The sequence below is a fragment of the Martes martes genome (genome assembly GCF_963455335.1).
Source record: "Martes martes genome assembly, chromosome: X".
Lineage (NCBI taxonomy): Eukaryota > Metazoa > Chordata > Mammalia > Carnivora > Mustelidae > Martes > Martes martes.
In genome coordinates this window covers 55,730,898-55,756,964 of record NC_137897.1, presented here as the reverse complement: position 1 = coordinate 55,756,964, position 26,067 = coordinate 55,730,898, and the positions used below count along the sequence as shown (strand labels likewise).

Sequence of the window (26,067 nt, the reverse complement as noted above, 5' to 3'; positions counted from 1 at the left end):
ACCAGTCAGATTGGATTATAACCTACCTTAACAGTCTCATTTTAACTGCATCACCTTTTAAAGATTCTGTCTCCAGTTATGGTCACATTCTGAGTTACCAGGAGTTAGGGCTTCAACATATGCATTTTTAGGGCACACAGTTCAACCCACATCAGTCCGTTCGGCTAGATATAAAAATCTTCGGCTCACATATTTTTTGCGTGTGTATGTTGAATATGTGACTTTATTTTCTTCTGGCATATACCATTGCTGTCAATATATATGATGACTGGCTGTTATTCTTTCCCTTGTTTTCTTTGCCTGCATAGGTAAGAATTTTTTCTTTCAAGTCCACTAATTTGACTATGGTTTGGTCATTCGGGGTCGATTTTCTCAGTTACACAAATCGCCCCCTTAAATGTTGTGTCAAGTCTTTATTTTTTTAAAAGATTTTATTTTATTTATTTAATTGACAGAGAGAGAGACCACGAGAAAGGGAACACAAGCAGGGGGAGTGGGAGAGGGAGAAGAAGGCTTCCTGCTGAGCAGAGAGTCCAATGTGGGGCTCCATCCCAGAACCCAGGCACCCTTGAAATAACTTGTAATAAAGACTTGACAGGGGCCCCTGGGTGGCTCAGTCAGTTAAGTGTCTGCCTTTGGCTCAGGTCATGGTCCTGGGGTCCTGGGATAGAGCCCCACCTCGGGCTCCCTGCTCAGTGGGAAGCCTGTTTCTCCCTTTCCCACTCCCCCTGCTTGTGTTCCCTCTCTCTCTGTCTCCCAGTCTCTGTCAAATAAATAAATAAAATATTTTAAAAAATTATTTCGAGAAAACTTTTTTTTTTTTAAAGATTGTGTTGTTTTTAAGTAATCTCAATACCCAATACAGGGCTCACATTTACAACTCCCAAGATCAAGAGTCACACACTCTACTGACTGAGCCAGCCAGGCACCCCAAGAAAACTTTCTTACAGTCTTTATTATTTGTTCTGTTCTCTTGCTTTGATTTTCTTCTATGTATGTTGGATTTTCTTTAACTATCTTCTAAATTTATAACTTTTCCTCAAATCCTTGTTGTATCTTTTCTTTTTTTAAAATTTCTGGTTTAAAAAATTTCTTCCTTTCATTTTCTGATTCTCTTAGGGCATCATGTGTTGAGTTTATTTGTTCTCATGTGCCTTCTAGTTTAGAATTCAATTCTGATGTATTCTTTTATTTCCAATTCTTTCCTTAACTCTAATACCTAACTTTTGAGTTTTTCTAATTTTGATTTTGGTTGTTCTTTTATATCTTGCATCTTTTCCTTAATGTCTTTTTCGTTGTTTTAAAATAGTAGCTTTCACATTTTGTAGTATAATATTTGTGCCACATTTTCATTGTCAAAGGGTGGTGTTATTCTTACTCCCTTCTTTATTATAACGGTAATCTTTTTCTCTTGCTAATTTTTATGTAAAAAGTTTTTAATTTTAGGAGGCTGAATTTAAAGTTAGACTCTTTACCTTCATGGCTTTCGAGCTCCCTCTTCTGTTGCTTTTGTGTAATATTTTTTAAAAAATGATCACCTGGAGGGGCGCCTGGGTGGTTCAGTGGATTAAAGCCTCTGCCTTCGGCTCAGGTCATGATCCCAGGGTCCTGGGATCGAGCCCCGCATCGGGCTCTTTGCTTAGCAGGGAGCCTGCTTCCTCCTCTCTCTGCCTGCCTCTCTGCCTACTTGTGATCTCTGTCTGTCAAATAAATAAATAAATAAAATCTTTAAAAAAAAATGATTACCTGGAGCTATTTGCCTCCCCTACTTCCACCTGGGCCTTTTCTTGCTGCACTGTCTAGTTTGGATTCTTTTTTTTTTTTTTTAAGATTGTATTTATTTGTTTGACAGAGAGAGAGAGAGAGAGAGATCACAAGTAGGCAGAGAGGCAGGCAGAAAGAGAGGGGGAAGCAGGCTCCCCGCTGAGCAGAGAGCCTGATGTGGGGCTCCATCCCAGGACCCTGGGATCATGACCTGAGCCTAAGGCAGACACTTAATGACTGAGCCACCCAGGTGCCCCTAAATGAAGTTTTTTGAACCACCAGATGGTGTGTATTTGAGCTGTAAACTTGAGCAAGGGCCATGTCATTGTTCAGTTTCTCAAGCACATGATTCTCTCCTTTACTCTGTTCAGAGCCTTCCTTTAGTCCTTTAGAGCTGGGGAAGTGTTATTTGGTGAGGTTACTTTTTAGTTTGCCCTTACTTAAGGTTTAGTCCTTTCAGGATCCAGCTAAAACCCAGGAGTACAGAAGGAGGGCCTTTTTAAAGGCTCTCTACCTTGGTTGGACCTAAGAGTCCATGGATATTTTAGCTGAAATTGACCAGGTTTGTTCAAGGCAAAAGTAGCTTCAATGTACCATGTCTTTATGGGTTCCCTTTTATTTTATGATCAGGGAGCCTGATGTTTGATGCTTGATCCCAGGACCCCGGGATCATGACCCGAGCAGAAGGCAAATGCTCAAGGGCACTGAGCCACCCAGGCGCCCCCCTTTGATTTTATCTTAATAATTCCTTACTGTCTTACCAGTTCTTTGATGCTTTTCAGAAGGTGCTCTATGTTCTCCAGTCTCTTAAGTGGTTTTCTGTTGAGTGGAGTGGTTCAGATACTTTGTCTACCATATAACCAAGAATGGAAATCTTGCTTCATATTTCTGTAACTGTTTTTCTTACATAGTTTTTGTTTGTTTTTGCTGGAGTTTCTAATTGCCTTTTATATTTTCTTTTTAGAAATAGAGATGATCGTCTGTCTTTTTAGAAAGATGATTTCTTCAAATCATTAATATTTTCTAGTTTTTTAATCTGTCACTTGGAATAGATATCATTCTCCTTGAAGACATTGTTTCTGTAGAACCCTAAATTTTTTTAAAGACTTCATTTTTATTTATTTGTATTTATTTGGGAGAGTGAGCGAAAGAGAGAGAGAGAGCATGAGTGTGGGGAGGGACAGAGTGAGAAGTAGTGTCCTCACTGAGCAGGGAGCCTGATACGGGGCTTGATCCCAGAACCCTAGGATCACAACCTGAACTGAAGGCAGACACTTAACCGACTGAGCTGCCCAGACACCCCAGAACCCTAAATTCTTACAAATTGAAATGATTGCTTTACAAGCCTACTTCACAGTTGTTATCTTGGAGTACTTTTATCACTAGATTTATGAGTTAAATCTACTATTTCTTGTTTTTTTTTTCTTAGTTTTTTTCTTAGTTTCTTAGTTTCCTAGTTTTATTGGAGTATATCTTCAAGTAATGTACAAAGAAAAGGTACGTATGGAGGTATTCTTTTTGAGTCCTTACATCTCTGAAAATATCTTTTTGTACTCCTACTTGATTGGTGATTTGGTTAGGTTTTTTTATTTTTAATTTTTTAAAGATTTTATTTATTTGACAGAGATAGAGAGATCACAAGCTGGCAGAGAGGCAGGCAGAGAGAGGGGGGGAAGCAGGCTCCCCACTGAGCAGAGTCTGATGTGGGGCTCGATGCGGGGCTTGATCCCAGGACCCTGAGATCATGACCTGAGCCGAAAGCAAAGGCTTAATCCTCTGAGCCACCCAAGTGCCCCTTTGGGTAGGTTTTAAATTGTAGGTTCAGAGTAATTTTCTCTCAGAATTTCAAAGTATTAATCTGCCATTTAGTGTTGTTAATGAGAAATCTAAATTGGGGTGCTTGGCTGGCTCAGTGAGTGGTATTTGTGACTCTTGATCTTAGGACTGTGAGTTCAAGCCCTATGTTGGGGCTAGGGTTTACTTAAAAAAAAAGAACTCTGATATTTTTTTTAATGAGTAACCTATTTTTTTCTGAAAGCATTTACAATTGTCTATTTTTCTTTTTCTTTTTTAAAGATTTTATTTATTTATTTGATGGGCAGAGATCACAAGTAGGCAGAGAGGCAGATAGAGAGAGAGGTGGAAGCAGGCTCCCTGCTGAACAGAGAGCCCGATGCGGGGCTTGATCCCAGGACCCTGGGATCATGACCTGAGCCGAAGGCAGAGGCTTTAACCCACTGAGCCACCCAGGCGCCCCTCTTTTTCTTTTTTTTTTTTAATAAGATTTTTTATTTATTTATTTGACAGAGAGACCGAAGGCAGAGGTTTAACCCACTGAGCCACCCAGGCGCCCTATTTTTCTTTTTTCAAAAGATTTTATTTATTTTGAGAGCGAGAGAAAAAGACAGAGAGAGGAGGGACAGAGGGGGAGGGAGAGGGACAAGCAGACTCAGAGCTGAGTGCACGTAGAGCCCAGTGTAGGGCTCAATACCAGGATCCCACAATCATGACCCAAGCCAAAATCAAGAGTCTGACACCCAACCAACTGAGCCACCCCGGTGCCCCAACTCTTTTTCTGTTAGAGTAAAATGATATACTGTTGACATATGGGTCGTTTTTTCCCTTTGGTCTTAGTAGACCCTTAAAATCTTCTCTTCTTTGAATTATCTCTTTCTTCTGGAGTTAATTCTGCTTGTTTATCTTAGTCTTTCTTTTCAAAATGCTGTTTTTCTTTTTTTAAGTTTTATTTTGTTTTTCTTAATCTCTACACCCAATGTGGAGCTTGAACTCATGACCCCAAGATCAAGAGTTGCATGCTCTTCCAACTGAGCCAGCCAGATGCCCCTTTAATGCTGTTTTTCTTCACATTTTTTAAAAGATTGTATTTATTTGGGGCACCTGGGTGGCTCAGTAGGTTGAGCGTCTGCCTTCAGCTTCAGTCATGATCTAGGAGTCCTCAGATAGAGTCCCACATTGGGCTCTCTTCTCAGTGGGAAACCTTCTTCTCCCTCTCCTACTCCCCCTGCTTGTGCTCTCTCTCTGTCAAAATAAAATAAAATAAAATCTAAAAAAGAAAAAAAATAAAGATTGTATTTATTTGACAGAAAGAGAGAAATAGCACAAGCAGGGGAAGTGGCAGGCAGAGGGAGAAGCAGGCTCTCTGCTGAGCAGGGAGCCCAACATGGGGCCTGATTCCAGGACCCTGTCATGACCTGAGCCACCCAGGTGCCCCATTTCTTATAGTCTTTTTATAAATGAAAGAATAGGTCACTGATATAAGTTCCTCCACTTCATGAATGTAGATCCACCTTCTCACTAGATCTCTCCCCAAATGAGGGATTGGACTATATACATCAGTGTAACCAGTCAGGACTTATGACTAACACCTTCTCTTTTAGACTTGGGTTTGGAAGCTGCCTTTAGACTGGGGTCCCCAAATGCCAGATTAAGAAGAGTTTTCACTTGGGGTGCCCAGCCGGCTCAGTTGGTAGAGCATACAACTCTTTTTTTTTTTTTTTAAGATTTTTGTTTATTTATTTGACAGACAGAGATCACAAGTAAGCAGAGAGACAGGCACAGAGAGGAGGAAGCAGGCTCCCTGCTGAGGAGAGAGCCCCATGCAGGGCTTGATCCCAGGACCCTGGGATCATGACCTGAGCCGAAGGCAGAGGCTTCAACGCACTGAGACACCCAGGCACCCCGAGCATACAACTCTTGATCTCCTGAGTTTGAGCCCCATGTTAGGTGTAGAGTTTACTTAAAACATAAATGAGTTTTTAAATTTTTATTTTTATTTTTTTTAAGTAGGCTCCATGCCTATGGAGCCCAACACAGGGCTTGAACTCAAGACCCTGAGATCAGGACCTGGGCTGAGATCAAGAGTCAGATGTTTAACTGACTGAGCCACCCAGGCACCCCAAGTTTCATTTTTTTCTTATAAAAAGGTTTTATTGGAGTGCCTGGGTGGCTCAGTGGCTAAAGCCTCTGCCTTCGGCTCAGGTCATGATCCCAGGGTCCTGGGATCGAGCCCAGCATCGGGCTCCCTGCTTGGCAGGGAGCCTGCTTCCCCCCCTCTCTCTCTGCCTGCCTCTCTGCCTACTTGTGATCTCTGTCTGTCAAATAAATAAATAAATAAAAAGATATCTCAAGCCAAGAACTTTGATTATCTTTAAAAAAAAAATGGTTTTATTTATTTATTTGAGAGAGAGAGAGCGCATGAGAAGGGGGATTGACAGAGAGAGAGGAAGCAGACTCCCCGCGGAGCAGGAAACCCAACTTGGGGCTCCATCCCAGAACCCTGGGATCATGACCTGAGCTAAGGCAGATGGCTTAACAATTGAGCCACCCAGGCGCGCCCCTCCCTTGTTTCTTAAAGAAGAGTTTTCACTTTCTCCAGCTGTTTATTCTGTTTCTGTTGAGTTCCTTCTTTTTCTTTTCTTTTCCCTTTCTTTCTTTCTTTCTTCCCTCCTTCCTACCTTTCTTCCTTTCTTTTTTTTTTCTTTCTTTCTTTCTTGTTAGGTGGTAAAGATTAGATTAACTATACTGAGTATGGGTATGATGGGTGGAGGGATCATGGGGAGAAAATGGTGGCATTTGTTTCACAGATAGGCTTTCAGTTAACTCCCAAGCTTTCAGACTCCCTTCTTATTTCAACCTTGAATACTTGCCAGCACTGAAATGGGAGCCTCTCTGGGATTCTGCCAGGCACATTGGCTTATTCAATTCTGTTTCATCAGTTGACACATTTCCAATCTTCCAGAAATTTGTTAAGCCCATTTTTTTCACTGTTAAGGGCTTATTCCTTTATTACCATTTTAATGGGATGTCAAAATGGAGAGAAATAAGCACATATCTTTAGTTAGACATCTTCAATTAGAAGTCTCTTATCTTTATAATGGCTTCATGGTAGACCTTTGTGTGAATGTAATATAGTTTATTAAATGCCCAGTGGGTAGACATTTGGGTTCTTTCCAGTTTTTCACTCTTCAAACAATGCTGCAGTGAACATCCTTTGTAATACATCTTTGGGCATCTGAGCAAGTATTTCTTTAGGATAAATTCATAGAAGTAAAATTGATAGATATTGCCAAATTGCACTCTTAAAACATTGACCCACTCCACACTCCAGTTAGCAGTGAATAGGAGTATCTCCTTCCCCACAGCTTCACAACACTGTCATTTTCCGCCTTTGCCAACCAGATGGGCAGAAGTCTGCTCTCTTATTGTTTTAATTTGTATTTCTAAAATGTGAGTGAGGTTAAGCATTTTTTCAGATGTGATTTCCTCTGTAAATTGCCTGTTGGTGTCCTTTGCCCATATTGTTTATCTTTTTCCAGTTGATTTGTTGGAGTTCTTTTTATATTATGCATCACAATTTTGACTCTCAGTTTCTATCATTTATAAGCTTGGAATATGCAGAGTAAAACAAAATTAAGCAAACTTCATTGCCACAGGATTTTTAAAAGCCTTTAATAGGATAATGTCCATTGTGAAGAAGTGAATTTAGAATGCAACATTTCTGAAATTAATCTGGCCACAGAACTATTTTCCTGGAGTATCTTTAGAATTAGTTTTGAGGGACCAGTTTGGGAACTGAACTGCTGTCTTATTTAGTAGTTAAGCTCAATGAAAGTGAAGACTATGTCTGTCTTATCCACCTTTGTATATACAACTTCTAGTACCTGGCATGTAGTAAATTTTAAGTAAATATTTGTTGAATAAATAAATGAATACATCTGTTAATGCCCAATAAATGAGCTTTTTTTTTTGCTTCTACTATTTGGTATTCTGATAGATACTGCCTAAGATGTACCCTTGTTTCGTGCAGCACTAAGAAAGAACAAAATACTGCCAATTAAATTATGATATAATACTATTTTATCTTTTGGAATTTATAATTATTCAGAGTGTTCTTTAACACTTATTTGGAAATGGATTTTTATCATATATTACTCTTGTGCCTACATTACAAAGAACGCTGAAATGAAATAAACTGGATGAGATATTTCTAAAGCATCTTCATGTTTGCTTTTATTTATTTTTTAAAAGATATTATTGAGGGGCACCTGGGTGGCTCAGATGGTTGAGCGTCTGCCTTTGACTCAGGTCATGATCTCCAGTTCCTGGATCAAGCCCCAAGTCAGGCTCCCAGCTCAGCAGGGAGTGTGTGTGCTTCTCCCTCTCCAGCTCCCCTTACTTGTACTCTCTCTTTCTCTCCTTCTCTCAAATAAATGAATAGATCTTTTTTAAAAATACATAAATAAATAAAGATTTTATTGATTTATTTGAGAGAGAGAAAACACGCCCACGAGCCTGAGCAGGTGGGGTGGGGGAGAGAAAGAAAGAGAGAAAGAATGAGGCAGACTCCCCGGTGAACATGGAGCCTGCCCCTGGGGCTCAATCTCACACCTTGAGATCATGACCTGAGCTGAAATCGACAGTTGGACACTTAGCCCACTAAGCCAGCCAGGCGCCCCTAAAACATCTTCACATTTGGAATTTGGATCTTCTGAATTACTTTTGGCTCAGTCAACATGTTCTGGATTTTCCACATAATGTTATTCTCTTTGTCATTAAGAACATTGGTGATGTACTGTTTATGGGGGGAAGGAAAGCGTTATTGTTCAAGGTTTTCTTCCAAGTTGCTCACAACCATTCTGCAATTTTTTAAAAGATTTTTTTGAAAGATTATTTATTTATTTATTTATTTGAGAGAGGGAGAGTGAGGGAGAGGGAGCGGGAGAAGCAGACTCACCACTGAGCAGAGAGCAGAGAGCAGAGCCCAACGTGGGGCTCGATCCCAGGACCCTGGGATCATGACCTGAGCTGAAGGCAGCCGCTTAACCTGAGCCACCCAGGTGCCCCATATGCAATTTTTTATTAGTAACCTTTACACCCAATGAGGGGCTCGAACTCAAGACCCTGAGATTGAGAGTGGTGTGCTCTACCAACTGAGCCAGCCCCGTGCCCCGATTCTGCAAATTTTGATGCTGGTGCTTTCTTGATCTTACCAGAAGGTGTCAGACAATGACAGCTGCATCACCAGTGCTGCCTGGGCAACAGCAATTGTGAGATTCCATTAACTGTAAGATGCATCCCAATCTCAGAAAATTTAAAAACATGAAGACATGTGCATCATTGCCTCAACGAAATGTGCTATTAGATATTATCATTGTGCCCTTCCTGAATTCTAAATTTCTCTTTAGCTAAATGTATTTTTCTCTTTTCCTTCATAGCCCTGCTTTTCAAAAGTGTAGTCATGTTTACTGTCTCCCTTTCCTCCCCTTTCATTCACTCCTTAATGCACTGCATTCTAACCCCCACCATTTCAGCAGTGGGCCATTTGCAGTCCATACACAGATTCACTCACCGACCAGTGAATGTGTATAGTCTATTTGGGATGATAACAATAGTAAGGAACAAATCAGAGCATCTTAGAGCTAGAAGGTTTCCTAATTTTGCCGCCTTTTATACGACAAACCATCACATGTTCGACTATTGTCTGTGGCTCCATTCTCATCAGCCCCTTTCTTAGATTCATTTTATTTACATTCAGTAGTTCTGGCTTCTTCAGCAAGTCCTCCAGCAAGTGGCAGTGTTTCCAGAAAACTTACCATCTTTCTTAAAAAGATTTTAATTATTTATTTATGAGAGAGAGTGGGGGAAGGGGCAGAGGAGAAGAGAGAATCTCAAGGTGACTCCTTGCTGAGCACAGAGCCTCATGTGGGGCTGCATCCCTCAACCGTTGTTACAGGATTTCTTTTCCTTTAGTGCCTGTGGTTTTTGGTCATGCCACTTCGAAGAATGAAGAGGTAGAGTAGACGAAGAGTGGTGGGCAGCAAAGCCAAGTTTATTGAGTGATACTAAAGTCTATTGAGGGATAGTACAAAGCTCCCAGAGGGAGGGGACCAGAGAGGGTTGCCGATTTGGCATTTAGATCTAGGAGTTTTTAATGGGCCTGGTGTCCGGCTATTTTAATCTGATTAACCCTCCATGCACCTGTTATCCCATCAGGTGTTTGCCATCTACCTATGACATGGGGAAGGGTGGAGGGCTCCTTCCAGGGTGATTTAAAATCCTTTTAAGGGGGATCCTGTCCCCCCTTTCCTGCTGGCCTAGCCTCTTCCCCACAGATCCCCCGTCACCTTCCCGCCAGCCCCGCCCTCCCGTACCCACCGGCCCCGCCCCTTCCCGGTAGCTCCCTTAAAAAAAAAAAAATCCTTTTAAGGGTAGTTTCTTCTTGGGAGGGGGGGGGGTTGTCCCTGCCTGCCTTTCTTCCAATTACCCTCCATTACTGAGAGATCATGGTCTGAGCTGAAATCAAGAGTCTGATGCTTGGGCCACCTGGGTGGCTCAGTGGGTTAAGCAGCTGCCTTCGTCTCAGATCATGATCAGGTCCTGGGATCCAGCCCTGCGACAGGCTCCCTGCTCAGCGGGGAATCTGCTTCTCCCTCTCCCTCTGCTGCTCCCCCTGCTTGTGCTCTCTCTGTGTGTCTGTCTCTGTCTAAAAAATAAAATCCATTTTTAAAAAATTTTTTAAAAAGGAGAGTCTGATGCTCCAGCAACTGAGCCATCCGGCACCCCTGGAAAGCTTACCATCTTAATTGTGTTGACCCAAGCCTACACTGTGACTGGCAGTGGCAGTCCTGAGGTGCTGAGACCCCGGTGAAATAAATGCATGATGCCCCCAGGGAAATAGAGCAGTGGAACCACAGTGACCTAGTAGGGCTCAGCTTCTGCTCCCACTCCCTGTAGATGCTATTTAAAACCTTCTCAGGTGGCCTGCTCCATCTTTGTTCCCTTCCTTTCTGAAGATGTTCATGCCTCCCCTTCAGAAAGAAAACTGAAGCCAAATACCAGCTCCTCTACTTCAAAATTGAGTTCAGTTTGTGCTCAGTCTTTCCTGTCTCTCTTCTTCTGTGAAAAGCTAATTCTGCTTCCTGTGCTCAGAGTCCTGGAGCCTCCTAATCTCTACAGGCTCCTGTCGAGGCCAAAATTATTCCTTCTTTGTTCCTATCTCTTCAACCTCCCTATCTCCTTCACAGATTTTTGCCCTCAGCTAGTAAACAAGTTTTAGTACCTCCTTTTTAAAAAAAAAAATTTTTTTTAAAATGTGTGTGTGAGTGTCCCTTGTTTTTTTGGAGGCCTGTATCTCCCTCCATCCTTCACCCATTTTGCCCAGCTCCCCGCCCCCAGCCATCATGGTCTCTACTGTCTTTCTTCTGAGAAAAAAGTATATACTTCATTAATTCTACATCCAGCCTTAGTTAATATTGTTTTCTTCCTTTTTTCACAGATAAACTTCATTTAAAATTTTCTATTACTTCCTTTTTGGTTCAAAATTCAAAAGTTATCAAAGGGCATGTCAGGAAAAGTTTCCCTCCCATTCCTATCCCAGAAGCAACCAGGGTTGTGAGTTTCGTGTTTACCCTTTGGCAGCCCAGCCCTAATCCCTAAGGTGTCCGCTGTATGTAATGAATAAGCTTGTCAGCCAGGCATCTGGAATGGCATTAGTTTTTTGCAGTTCTTGGGGGAATTGAGAGTCACATAAACAATTTTCTATAGGGCTTTATTCTGGGAACTCTGGTTGAGAAAAGCTATAGAGATAAACTGCGTATGTAAGCAATTGTGGATATATATGTGTAATTTTTCCTCTTTTTGAGAGAACTGATGCAAAAAAAAAAAAAGAACTGATGCAATCTCACCGCATCTTCATTCACTTAATATGTATGGGAGATCTATCTATTTATCTATCTGTCTTTTTTCCTATCATCTACTAGAGAGATATATATATAGAGAGAGAGAGAACTGTATTTATATATACCTAAAGAGGTCCCTGGTTAAAAAATTTCACCTCTTTTTTTTCTGAGAGAGAGAGAGAGAAAAAACATGAGCCCTTGCTTATGTGCACGAGCTGGGGGAGGTTAGGGGGAGAGGGAATCTTAAGCAGATTCTGCCGAGTGCAGAGCCCCTACTTGGGGCTCAATCTGATGACCCTGAGAGCAGGGCTCAAGCTCAAATCAGGAGTTGGTTGCCCAACTGACTGAGCCACCTCACCCCTATTTCTTAAATAAAGGCACCCCTCACTCCTATTTTTTTAAAAAGCTTTATTGAGGGCGCCTGGGTGGCTCAGTTGGTTAAGCAACTGCCTTCGGCTCAGGTCATGGTCCCAGAGTCCTGGGATTGAGTCCCACATCGGGCTCCCAGCTCCATGGGGAGTCTGCTTCTCCCTCTGACCTCCCCTCTCATGCTCTCTCTCACTCTGTCTCTCTCACAAAATAAATAAATAAATAAATAAAATCTTTAAAAAAAAAATAAAAAAGCTTTATTGAGATGTAATTCCCATGCCATATAACTCAGCTACAAATAAATGGTTTTTAGTACAAATAAATGATTTAGTTTAGCTGTAAGCCATCACACCAACCAATTTAAAAAATTTTTCTTTTATTTATTCATTTATTTATTTATTTATCAGAGGGAGAGAGAGAGCACAAGCAGGGAGAGCATCAGGCAGAGGAAGAAGCAGGCTCCCAGCCAAGCAAGGAGCCCGATGTGGGACTTGATCCCAGCACCCTGAGATCATGACCTGAGCCCATGGCAGATGCTTAACAGACTGACTCACCAGGTATCCACACAACGATCAACTTTAGAACTTTTTTATTACCTCAGAAAGAAACCCTAGGGGCGCCTGGGTGGCTCAGTGGGTTGAAGCCTCTGCCTTCGGCTCGGGTCATGATCTCAAGGTCCTGGGATCGAGCCCCGCATCGGGTTCTCTGCTCAGCAGGGAGCCTGCTTCCCCCTCTCTCTGCCTGCCTCTCTGCCTACTTGTGATCTCTCTCTCTCTCTGTCAAATAAATAAATAAATGAAATCTTTAAAAAAAAAAAAAAAGAAAGAAACCCTATACCCATTAGCAGTCCTTCTCCACTTCTTTTCCACCTTCCCAGCCCCTGACAGCCACTAATCTACTTTCCATCTCTACAGATGTGCCTATTCAGGATGTTTCATATAAATGGAATCATATGCTCTGTGGTCTTTTGTGACTGCCTTCTTTTACTCAGCACACAGTTTTCAAGGTTCGTGTTATGTTATGGCATGTATTAGTACTTCATTTCTTTATATGGATGAATAATATTTGATTGCATGAACATACTGCATTTTATCTATCCATTCGTCAGTTGATGGTCATTAGGGTTGGTTCTGGTTTTTGGCTGTTATTAATAATCCTGCTATCAATATTTTTGTATGTTTGCATTTCTCTTGGGCATATATCTACTTATAGATTTGCTTCGTCCTCTAGTGATTCTGAGTTTAACCTTTGGAGGAACTGCCATACAACTTTCCTCGAGGGCTACACCATTTTACATTCCCACCAGTAGTATATGAGGATCCCAATTACTCCTCATCTTCACCAATGCCTGTTATTATCTGTGTTTTCTTTCTTTAAAGATTTTATTTTTAGGGTTGCCTGGGTGGCTCAGTTGACTAAGTACCTGACTTTGGCTCCGGTCATGATCTCAGGTCCTAGGACTGAGCCCAGTGTCAGGTTCCACACTTAGCGAGGAGTCTGCTTCTCCCTCTCTCCCTGCACCTCCCCCTGCTCGTGCTCTCTCTCTCTCTCTCTCTCTCAAATAAATAAATAAAATCGGGGTTTTTTAGGCATGCCTCGTGGCTCAGTCATTAGGTGTCGTGGGGTCATGATCCCCGGGGTCCTGAGATCGAGCCCTGTATCAGGCTCCCTGCTTGGCCAGAAGTCTGCTTCTCCCTCTCCTGCTCCCCGTGCTTCCTGCTCTCGCTGTCTCTCTCTCTCTCTCTCTCTCTCTGTCAAATGAATAAATAAAAATCTTTTTTAAAAAATCTTTTTTAAAAGATTTTATTTTTAAGTAATCTCTGTAGCATGGGGCCCAAACTCATAACCCTGAAATCAAGAGTTGCATGCTCTACTGAGTGAGCCAGCCAGGCAACAATATTATCTGTCTTTTTGATCATTGCCATCCTAGTGGGTATGAAGTGGTAACTTATTCTGGTTTTGATTTACATTTTCCTGATGGCTAGTGATATTGAGCATCTTTTCATGTTCTTTTTGGCCCTTTGCAAATCTTCACTAGAGAAATGTTTATTCAGATTCTTTGCGCATTTTTAGATTAGGTAGTCTTTTTTATTGTGGTAAAATATATAAAACCTGAAGTTTACCATTTTAACCATTTTTACATGCTCATTTCTGTGCATTAAGTATATTCATATTGTTGTGCAACCATCACCACTGTCCATTTTCAGAACTTTTTCATCTTCCCAACCAAAACTCCATACCCATTAAATACTAATTCTCTTTTCTCCTCTCTTCCCAGTCTCTGGCAACCACCATTCTATGTTGTCTCAATGCATTTGACTACTCTAGAAACCTCATGTAAGTAAAATCTTGTGATATTTGTCCTTTTGTGACTAACTTATTTCCTTTAGCATAATGACCTCAGGATTCATTGATGATGTAGCGCATGTCAACATGACCTTCCTTTTTAAGGCTGAATGATATTCTATTGTGTGTATATACCACATTTTGCTTACTCATTTGTTTTTTTGTTGGTGGACACTTGACTTATTCTAACTTTTGCTTATTGTGAATAATGCTGCTATGAATATCGGTGTACAAATGACTGTTCAAGTCCTTGCTTTCACTTCTTTTGGGTATGTACTCAGAAGTACAATTGCTGGATCATTTAGTAATCCTATGCTTAATTTTTTAGGAATCACCATACTGTTTTCCACAGTGTCTGAATCATTTTTTTTTAATTTTTACATTTTTAAAAGATTTTATTTATTTATTTGACAGAGAGGGAGCACAAGCAGGGGGAGCAGCAGAGGGAGAGGGAGAAACAGACTCCCCGTTGAGCAGGGAGCCCAATGTGGGGCTCGATCCCAGGACCCTGGGATCGTGACCTGAGCTGAAGGCAGGCACTTAACCAACTGACCCACTCAGATGCCCCATGGCTGAATCATTTTACATTCCCACCAGCAACTCACAAGTGTTCTAGTTTCTCCATGTTCTTGTCAACACTTGTTATTTTCTGTTTGTTTGTTTTTTTAATAATAGTCATCCTAGTGGATGTGAAGTTGTTATCTTGTTATTACAAGATTGTAAGAGTTCTTTATATATTCTAGATAGAAACCTTTTTTTTAAAAAAAGATTTTATTTATTTATTTGACAGAGAGAGAAATCACAAGTAGGCAGAGAGGCAGGCAGAGAGATAGGGAGAAGCAGTCTCCCCGCTGAACAGAGAGCCCGATGCGGGGCTCGATCCCAGGACCCTGAGATCATGACCCGAGCCAAAGGCAGAGGCTTAACCCACTGAGCCACCCAGGAGCCCCAGAAACCTTTTTTAAAAAAGATTTTATTTATCTATTTGACAGAGAGAGAGAGAGAGAGAGAGATCACAAGTAGGCAGAGAGGCAAAGCAGAGAGAGAGCAGAGAGCCTGATGGGGGGCTTGATCCCAGGACCCTCAGATCATGACCTGAGCCGCAGGCAGAGTCTTAACCCACTGAACCACCAGGCGCCCTAGATAGAAACCTTTTATCAAATAAATGATTCACAAATATTTTCTCTTAGTCTTGTAACTTTCTTGATGGTATCATTTGAAAAACAAAAGTTGATTTTGATGGATTTTGATTCATCTGTTTTTAATTCTGTTGCTCGTGCTTTTTTGTCACATCTAAGGATACATTGCCAAATCCAAGGTCATGAAAATTTACACCTCTTTTATAATGAGAATTTTATATTTTGTATTTTTATACTTTTTAAAAGTAAATTCAGGGCGCTGGGGTGGCTCAGTTTTTAAGCATCTGCCTTCGGCTCACGTCATGATCCCAGGATCCTGGGATCAAGCCCCGAGTCAGGCTCCTGGCTTGGTGGGAAACCTGCTTCTCCCTCTCCCATTCCCCCTGCTTGTGTTCTCTGTGTGTGTGTGTGTGTGTGTGTGTGTGTGTGTGTCTGTTAAATAAATAAATAAATAATAAAATCTTTAAAAAATAAAAGTAAAGTAACTGTCAATATGGGACTTGAACTCACTAGTCTGAGATTAAGAGTCACACGCTATACTGACTGAGCCAACCACACACCGCAAGAACTTTACATTTTAAGCTCTTACATTTAGGTGTTTGATGGATTTTGAGTTAATTTTTTAAAAATTAAGATAAGGGGCGCCTGGGTGGCTCAGTGGGTTAAGGCCCCTGCCTTCAGCTCAGGTCATGATCTCAGGGTCCTGGGATCGAGTCCCACATCGGGCTCTCTGCTCAGCGGGGAGTCTGCTTCCCCCTCTCTCTGCCTGCCTCTCTGCCTACTTGTGATCTCTCTCTCCGTCTGTCTGTCTCTCTCCCTCTCTGTTAAATAAATAAATAAAATATTAAAAAATAATAATAAAAATTAAGATAAAAATTTTTAAGGAATCTCTACACCCAACCCACAACTTGAGACCAAGAGTCATGTGCTTGGGAGATGCCTGGGTGGCTCAGAGGGTTAAGTGTCTGTCTTCAACTCAGGTCTTGGGATCGAGTCCTGCATCAGGCTCCTTGCTCAGCTGGGAGCCTGCTTCTCCCTCTGCCTGCCACTCCCCCTGCTTGTGCTCTCTCTCTCTGTCAAATAAATAAATAAAATCTTAAAAAAGGAAAGAGAGCAAAACAGCCTTCTTGCTGATATGGGGAAAGTTTTAGTGGTCTGGGTAGAAGATTAAACCAGCCACAATATTCCCTTAAGTCAAAGCCTAATCCCAGAGCAAGGCCCTAACTCCATTCAGTTCTATGAAGGCTGACAGAGGTGAGGAAGTTGTAGAGGAAAACTCAGGAAGCTAGCAGAGGTGGGTTCATGAGGTTTAAGGAAAGAAGCCGTCTCCTAAAATAAAAGCACAAGGAGAGGCAGCAAATGCTGATGTGGAAGCTGCTGCAAGTTCTCCAGAAGATCCTGCTCAGATAATTGATGCAGGTGGCCACACTAAACAACAAATTTTCGGTGGAGGAGAGACAGCCTTCTGTTGGAGGAAGATGCCATCTAGGACTTTCATAGGGAAAGAGGAGAAGTCAATGCCTGACTTCAAACTTCAAAGGACAGGCTGACTCTCTTGCTAGAGTTTAAGGCAGATGGTGACTTTAAGTTGAGTGGCAATGTTTCTTTGGATCATTCTGGAAATCTTAGGGCCCTTAGGAATTATGCCAAGTTGGGCACCTGGCTAGCTCAGTCAGTAGAGCACACAACTCTTGGTCTTTGGGGTCATGAGTTCCTGCCCCATGTTGGAAGTAGAGTTTACTTAAAAAAAATAAAATAAAATAAAGAATTATGCTAAATTTACTCTGCTTGTGCTCTATAAATGGAACAACAAAGCCTGGATGATGGAACATCTGTTTGCAACATGGTTCACTGAATATTTTAAGCCCATTGTTGAGGGCTATTGCTCAGTAAAGACTCTCTTCAAATATTACTGCTCATTAACAACGTGCCTTATCACCCAAGGGCTCTGATGGAGATGTACAACGAGATTCATGTTTTCATGCCTAGTAACACAACATCCATTCTGCTGCCCAGGGATCAAGGAGTAATTTTTATTTTTAATCTTATTATTTAAGAAATATGTTTTGGAAGGCTATAGCTGCCATAGATAGTGATTCCTCTGATGGATCTGGGCAAAGTAAGTAGAAAACTTTCTGAAATGACTCACCATTCTAGATGCCTTTAAGAACATTTGTGATTCATGGGAAGAGGTCAAAATATCAACATTGAGGGGTGCCTGGCTGGCTCAGTCGGTAGAGTATATGACTCTCGATCTCAGGGTTGTTAGCTCAAGCCCCACATTGGGCGTGGAGCCTACTTAAAAAAAAATCAGCAGTGATGGGAGTTTGGAAGCAGTTGATTCTAACCCTCCTGGATGACTTGGAGGGATTCCAGACTTAGTGGAGAAGGTAACTGCGGATGTGATGGAAATAGCAAGAGAACTAGATTTAGAAGTAGAGCCTGAAGATGGGACTGAATTGCTGCAATCTCATGATACAACTTTAGTGGATGAGGAGTTGCTTCTCACAGATGAGCAAAGGAAGTAGTTTCTGGAGGTGGAATCTTCTCCTGGTGAAGATGCTGTGGTGATTGTTGCAATAACAAAAAGGACTTATAATTTTACATAAACTTAGTTGATAAAACAGCAGCAGGGTTTGAGAAGATAGATCACAGTTTTGAAATAAGTTCTACTGTTGGTAAAATGTTATCAAACTGCATCATATGCTACAGAAAAATTGTTGGTGAAAGGAAGAGTCCATCAACAGGGCAAACTTCATCGTCTTATTTTAAGAAATTGCCACAGCCACCCCTACTTTCAGCGGCCAGCACCCTGATGAGTCAGTAGCCCTTAATATCGAGGCAAGACCTTCCTCCATGGGATGCCTGGGTGGCTCAGTCGGTTAAGTGTCTGCCTTCAGCTCAGGTCATGATCCCGGGGTCCTGGGATTGAGCCCCACATTGGGCTCCCTGCTCAGCAAGGAGCCTGCTTCTCCCTCTGCCTGGTGCTCCCCTGCTTGTATTCACTGACTCTTACTCTCTATCTGACAAATAAATAAATAAAATATTTTTTAAAAAGACCTTCCTCTGGTAAAAAAGATTATGATTCACTGCCAACCCAGATGATGTTTAGCATGTTTTAGCAATAAAATGTTCTTTAAGTGGGCCCCACACCCAACATGGGGCTCAGGCTCACAACCCTGCCATCAAGAGTTGCATGCTCTATCCACTGAGCCAGCCATGCACCCCAGCAATAAAATATTTTATTTTTATTTTTTGTAAATATTTTTAAAAAGATTTTATTATTTGAGAGAGAGAAAGAGAGAGATCAAGAGCAGAGGGGAGGGGTAGAGGGAGAAGCAGACTCCTCACTGAGCAGGGATCCTGATGCAGGACTGATCCCAGGACCCTAAGATCATGACTTGAGCTGAAGGCAGACACTTAACTGACTGAGCCATCCAGGCACACTGATTTTTTGTAAATATTTTTAATTTAATTAAAGTATTTTTAAAGTATTTTTAATTAAAGTATACATATATGTATATAATATGTATATAATATATACATACATATACACATACATACATATATGTATATGTATATATGTATGTATATATACACATACACACATACATATATACATGTATATGTATACATGTATGTATATATACACACATATACATATACATATATACACGTATATATGTATATACATGTATATATACATATGTGTGTATACATGTATGTATATATAATATATTATACACATATATGTATGTATATACATGTGTGTGTGTATATATATATTAGACAAAATGCTATTGCACACTCAGTAGACCACAGTATAATATAACTTTTATATGAACTCAGAAAATTAACTCATTTGACTCACTTTATGGTGACATTGGCTTTATTGCAGTGGTCTGGAATCCAACCCACAGTACCTCCAAGGTATGCCTGTACGAAGTTTTGAAATTGGTAAGGTAAGTCTTCTAACTTTGTTCTTTTTCAAGATTATTTTGACTGTTCTGGGTCCTTTGAATGTCCATATGAACTTTATTTTTTTAAGATTTTAGTTATTTACTTGACAGAGAGTGAGCGAGCACAGGTTGGGGGAGCCAAGGGGGAGGGAGAAGCAGGCTCCCTGTGGAGCAGGGAGCCCAATATGGGACTTGATCCCAACCTGAGCTGAAGGCAGATGTTTAGTGACTGAGAGACCCAGACGCCCCTCCATATGAATTTTAGAATCAGCTTATCAATTTCTGCAAAGAAGACAGCTGCAATTTTGATGGGTATTGCCTTATATCCACAGGTCAATTTGGAGCTTATTGCCAACCTAATAATGCCACATCTTCTAATTCATAAACAGGATATCTTTCCATTTTTTAAGGTCTTTAATTTCTTTCAATGATGTTTTACAGTTCTCAGAGTATAAGTTTTGTACTACTTTTGATAAACCTACTCCTAAATATTTTTTGATGCTGTTATAAATAGAATTTTTAAACTTCATTTTTGGCATATTCTGTGTAGAAATACAATTGATTTTTATATATTGATTTTGTACCTGCAACCTGGCTTACTAGTTATTGGAACTCACTTATTAGTTCTGTTGGCTTGTAGCAAGATTCTTGGGATTCTGTATGCAAAATCATGCCATCTGTAAATAGAGATCATTTCCTTCTTCCTTTCCAAAATGGATGCATCTCATTTGTTTCCCTTGCCTAATCATTCTAACTAGAACTTCCAGTGTTGAATAGAAATGGTAAGAGTAGACATCTTTGTCTTGTTTCTAATTATAGGGGGAAAGCATTCAGTTTTTCACCATTAAATATGATATTAATTGTGGATTTTTTTTATAGTTCTTGAGGACTGCCTCTCCTCCTGTGCTAAATCTCCGAGCTTCTCCTCTGGAGATCTGAACAGGGACAGTAGCCTCTTGGAGTGACATCCCAGCACTGGAAAGGGCCAGTAGCCTCTGGTCTTCTTGGCTTGCCAAGGTGAAACCTCTGCCCTACAAACTAGCTGGGCAAGGGCCTTCAGGTCTCCAGTATTTTTATCCTACAGCACCTGGGTAGAACCTCTGCTCTGTGACTGGGGGCTGGGCGGAGGAAGGGAGCCCTCCGGCTCTCCACCTCAATCGCTTGGATTTTAGGCTCTGCTACTGGAGCTAGGAATGGTTGAGAAATGCTGGAGGCCTGTCCCTCTTGGGGAAATACCATAATCCTTGACTGGGACCTGAGAGGAGAGGACGTCCTGTTTTTATGGCCACATCTGTCCAGAAAGGAGCTCCGGTGATGCTGAATGAACTAGGGTCAAGGAGGATGTTGGAGGTCTTGGTCATGTGTCGGACTCTTACTCTTCTTACCGAGATTTAGATTTCCTTGAATAAATTTGTTTTGCATTTTCTCTATGCCCTTAGGACAATTTCCAGAGAGTTTAAATGGTTGTGTGAGTTTTTAAAAAATAATTTTTACCAGTTATGGGTGTTTCATTTGGGAGTGGATGTGCAGAATTCCTCACATTGCCATTTGGAAGTGGAATCTCCTTCATTTTAAAAATAACTACAGCTAAAAAAAAATAATAATTTAAAAAAGAAAAATAACTACAGCCAATCCTTGAATGACATGGGTTTGAACTGCATGGGTCCACTTACATGCAGATTTGGGGGGATAAATACAGTACAGTACTGTAAATTCTTATGATTTTCTCTTTTATTTACATTTTTTTATTTAAATAATCTCTTCACCCAAAGTGGGACTTGAACTCACAACCCCAAGATCAAGAGTCACACACTCCTCTGACTGAGCCAGCCAGGTGTCCCCTTATGTTTCTCAACATTTTCTTTTCTCTAGCTTACTTTATTGTAAGAATACAGTATACAATACATATAGCGTGGGTTAATTGACTGTTTATGTTATGCATAAGGTTTCCAGTCAACAGTAGATTATTAGTAGTGTATTAGTAGACTATTAGTAACTATTACTAGTTAAGTTTTTGGGGAGTCCAAAGTTATATGCAGATTTTTTTAAAGTAACCTTTACTCAAGCCCAACCTGGGGCTTGAACTCATGACCTGGGGATCAAGAGTCACATGCTCTACTGACTGAGCCAGCCAGGTACACTGACATGCAGATTTTTGCCTGTGCAAGTGTTGGTATCCCTTCTTCCCACATTGTTCAAGGGTCAACTGTACATTGTACTCCTTTGAAAGGACCAAACTTTATTTAACTCATTCCATACCGATTAGGTTATTTAAAATACTTTACCATTAATATTTAGGTTATTTAAAATACTTAAATAAATAAACTTCAATATAAGTTGCTGTTAAAAATGATACTATAATTAATAACCCCTTGTGTATGTTAGTATACCTGTAATACAGATTTCAATTTTGCGGTCAAATAGTATTTATATAAATAGCTTTAATAAAGGTTGCCACATTGCTCTCTGTGAGGGCTCGTGCCCGGAATAGCCAGGGAGTATCTATTTTATGCTCTGGCCATAATAGGGTATTATCAAAATTTTGGGTCTCTTCCAGCCTTATTATGTGACAAATTATTTTATTTATTTTTATTTTTATTTTTTTAGGGAGAGGGACAGGAGAGAGAGGATCTCAAGCAGACTCCCCACTGAGCACAGGGTCCAACGTGGGGCTCAATGTGGAGCTTGATGCAGGAGCTCAATCCCACAACCATGAGATCATGACCAAAATCAACAGTCAGGCGCTTAACTGATTAAGCCACCCAGGCGCCCCTAAAGATTTTATCTTTTTTTTTTTAAGATTTTATTTATTTATTTGACAGACAGAGATCACAAGTAGGCAGAGAGGCAGGCAGAGAGGTGGGGGCGAAGCAGGCTCCCCGCTGAGTAAAGAGCCCAATGCGGGGCTCGATCCCAGAACCCTGAAATCAAGACCTTAGCCTAAGGCAGAGGCTTAACCCACTGAGCCACCCAGGTGCCCCTTATTTTATTTTTTGAAGTGATCTCCACTCCCAATGCGGGGCTCGAACTTACAACCCCAACATCAAGAGTTGTATGCTTGGGGCGCCTGGGTGGCTCAGTGGGTTAAAGCCTCTGCCTTCGGCTCAGGTCATGATCCCAGGGTCCTGGGATCAAGTCCCACATCAGGTTCTCTTCTCCGCAGGGAGCCTGCTTCTTCCTCTCTCTCTGCCTTCCTCTCTGCCTACTTGTGATCTCTGTCTGTCAAATAAATAAATAAAATCTTAAAAAAAAAAGTAGATAATCTGGTGCATTCTAAAATTGGCAAAGGTGGGGGGTGCCTGGGTGGTTCAGTGGGTTAAAGCCTCTCCTCTGCCTTCAGCTCAGGTCATGATCTCAGGTTCCTGGGATCAAGGCCTGCATCGGGCTCTCTGCTCAGCAGGGGGCCTGCTTTCCTTCCTCTCTGTCTGCCTCTCTGCCTACTTGTGATCTCTCTGTCAAATAAATAAATAAAAATCTTAAAAAAAAAAAAGAGTTGTATGCTTTATCAACTGAGCTGGCCAGGTGCCCCAACAAATGATTTTTAATCTAGTAGTTTTTGTTTTGTTTTTGTTTTATTTTAGGGAACAAAATGAGGTCAATTTATTTTCTTTTTGAAGCATTAATGACTCTTTTACTCAAGTGATAGAAGAATACAATTATCTTTTTTCCAGTTTTATTGAGATATAACTTGACAGAAATTGCATTTGAAGTGTGTAATGTTACATTCTGATATGCATAGACATTGTGAAATGATTACTAAAATCAAGCTAATTAACATATTCACCACCTCATTGTTACAATTTTGAAGAATGCACAACAGGGAAAGGATAGTCTGATAAATGGTGTTGGCAAAACCAGATAGCCACGTGAAGAATAATGGAATCAGACTTATATACAAAAAATTCTTTGAACACTTAAATGAAATGATGTATTCCCTGTGGCTTATTGGATCCCATCCAACCTGTTGAGAGCAAGTCTTTCTTGCCCCTCTAGAGTCTTACCTAACATGATAACTCCCAGTTCTCTGGCCTTGCCCTCTCCCAAGTCTTGGTGCCCACAACTTCAAGAAGACAGAACCAAACACCCCGCCCCACCAGACCAGGAGTTGCTTGATTTTCTGCCCAGGTTGCTGTCCTTGTCAATTAGTGTCCTTCCTTTTTTTTTTTTTTAATATTTATTTATTTATTTATTTGACAGACAGAGATCACAAGTAGGCAGAGAAGCAGGCAGAGAGAGAGAGAGGAGGAAGCAGGCTTCCCACCAAGGAGAGAGCCCGATGCGGGGCTCAATCCCAGCACCCTGGGACCATGACTTGAGCTGAAGGCAGAGGCTTTAACCCACTGAGCCACCCAGGTGCCCCAATTAGTGTCCTTGAAGCAGGTAATCCAACCGCTCCCATGTCCCTCTTGTCCTCTTATGAACAGTTGAAGTCAGCAGTTCTCAGTGTGTGGTCCCCTGACTAGTAGCATCACCACCTCCCAGAATTTTTTGCTCAGAATACAAATTCCTGGGTCCCCTTCTTGAATATAGTTTTAATATTTTTTTCTGCTACAAGTGAAGTTCAGAATCTTTTCATATACTTCTGAGGCATATATTTTCTTTTCTGTGTTCTATATCTTTTCTTTTTCTTTTTTTTTAAATTTTATTATTTTTTTTATTTGACAGAGAGCAAGATCACAAGTAGGCATAGAGGCAGGCAGAGAGAGAGGGGGAAGCAGGCTCCTCGCTGAGCAGAGAGACTGATGCCGGACTTGATCCCAGGATCCTGAGATCATGACCCGAGCCAAAGGCAATGGTTTAACCCACTGTGCCACCCAGGCACCCCTATATCTTTTATTTTAAAATTGGGATGATGGGGGCGCCTGGGTGGCTCAGTTGTTGAGCATCTGCCTTCAGCTCAGGTCACGATCCCAGGGTCCTGGGATCCAGCCCCGCATCAGGCCCTCTGCTCAGTGCGGAGCCTGCTTCTCCCTCTCCCACTCCCCCTGCTTGTGTTCCCTCTCTCGCTATGTCTCTGTCAAATAAATAAATTTATTTATTTAAAGATTATATTTATTTATTTGAGAGAGAGTGAGAGAGCATGAGAGGGGAGAAAGTCAGATAGAGAAGCAGACGCCCCATGGAGCTGGGAGCCCGAAGGGGAACTCGATCCCAGGACTCCGGGATCATGACCTGAGCCAAAGGCAGTCACTTAACCAACTGAGCCATCCAGGCACCCAATAAATAAAATTTAAAATAAATAAATAATAAATAAGATAAAATTGGGATGATGGTTTTTTCTTATTGATTTGTAGAAATTTTTTATAATTAGTAAAATTAGCCATTTGCTATATGAATTAAAATTGTTTCTCTTAGTATGTTCTGTATTTTGTTTTGTATTGTTTTTGTCCCGTGTTTTTTTATTTTGGGTTTTGTCATTTAAAACTTCTTTTATTTTTATATAGTCAAATCTATCAAACTTTTCTATATGATTTCTAGGTTCAAGTCATACTCCCTGCCCTGAGATAAGAAAAATTTTTTTCCATGATTCCTCCCAGTACTGTTGTGGTTAGTTATGGTTTCATTTTTATACTAAAATTGTTTTCATCCATGTGCAATGTATTTTGGTGTAGGGTGTATGTATGTATCCAACTTATTTATAGCTACCTATTTGTCCTCAAGTATAGGGATGAAGTTCCTTGCCCATTGTAGGTCATCTGTAAATGTTGTTTGAACAATATGGATACTTTACCTTTCCTATCATATTTAGTACCTGCTTTACTATGGTAGACAGACCCTAAAGTGACCTGCAGTTTGTCACACTCTGTATAATCCCTTCCTCTTGAGTGCTGTAGAACATGGGACTTGCTTCTAATCCATAGACTATGGCAAAGGTAATTGATGATCTGTTGCTCCCACGATTATTTTAGGTCATATAAGACTCTATCTCAGCAAGTGAGAGCAGGAGAAACTCTCCTGTTAGCCTTGAAGAAGGAAACCGCTATGCAATAAGCTGCCTGTGGAGAGGACAGTGTGAAGGGAACTGCTGGTGGCCTCTAGGAGCTGAGGGTCTCAGTCCCAACAACTACAAGAAACTGAATTCTGGGGGCGGCTGGGTGGCTCAGTGGGTTAAGCCTCTGCCTTCGGCTCAGGTCATGATCTCCCACTGCTGCCTGCCTCTCTGCCTACCTGTGATCTCTCTCTGTGAAATAAATAAATAAAATCTTAAAAAAAAAAAAAGAAAAGAAAAGGAACTGAATTCTGCCAACAACTATGTGAGCTTGGAAGAGCGTCCCAGACTCCATCTAGATAGAGACCCCAGCTGTGGCCTATGCAGATGGTCCCTGATTTATGATGGTCTGACCTATGATTTTTTTGACTTTATGATGATGCAAAAGCGATATACATTACGTAGAAACCGTACATTGAACTTTGATCTTTTCCTGGGCCACTGATAATGCAGTACAATATTCTCTTATGATGCTGGGCAGTGGCAGCGAGCCACGGCTCCTAGTCAGCTGTGCCATCACAAGAGTAAACAACCAATATACTTACAACCATTCTGTACCCATATGACCACCCTGTTTTTCCTTTTAGTACACTGTTCGGTAAGTTACATGAGACAGTTGACACCTTGTTATAATATAGGGCTTGTGTTAGATGATTTTGCCCAACTAATAGCTAAGGTAAATGTTCTGAGCATGTTTAAGGTAGGCTAGGCGAAGCTATGATGTCTAGTAGGTTAGGTATGTTAAATGCATTCTCGACTTATAATAAGCTTGTTGTGACATAACCCCATCAGAAGTCAAGGAA

The 26,067-nt window shown here is 41.1% G+C and overlaps 1 protein-coding gene across 1 annotated transcript in view; it reads left to right on the top strand.

The window, feature by feature from the left end:
• Positions 1–21,761, top strand: part of SNX12 (sorting nexin 12) — a 128,666-nt gene extending 106,905 nt beyond the window's left edge. Inside the window, exons 6-8 of the mRNA XM_080794749.1 lie at positions 14,110–14,168; positions 19,215–19,278; positions 20,155–21,761. The gene's annotated coding sequence lies outside the window, so the exon portion shown is untranslated. The remainder of the gene's footprint in view (positions 1–14,109; positions 14,169–19,214; positions 19,279–20,154) is intronic.
• Positions 21,762–26,067: the final 4,306 nt, after the last annotated feature.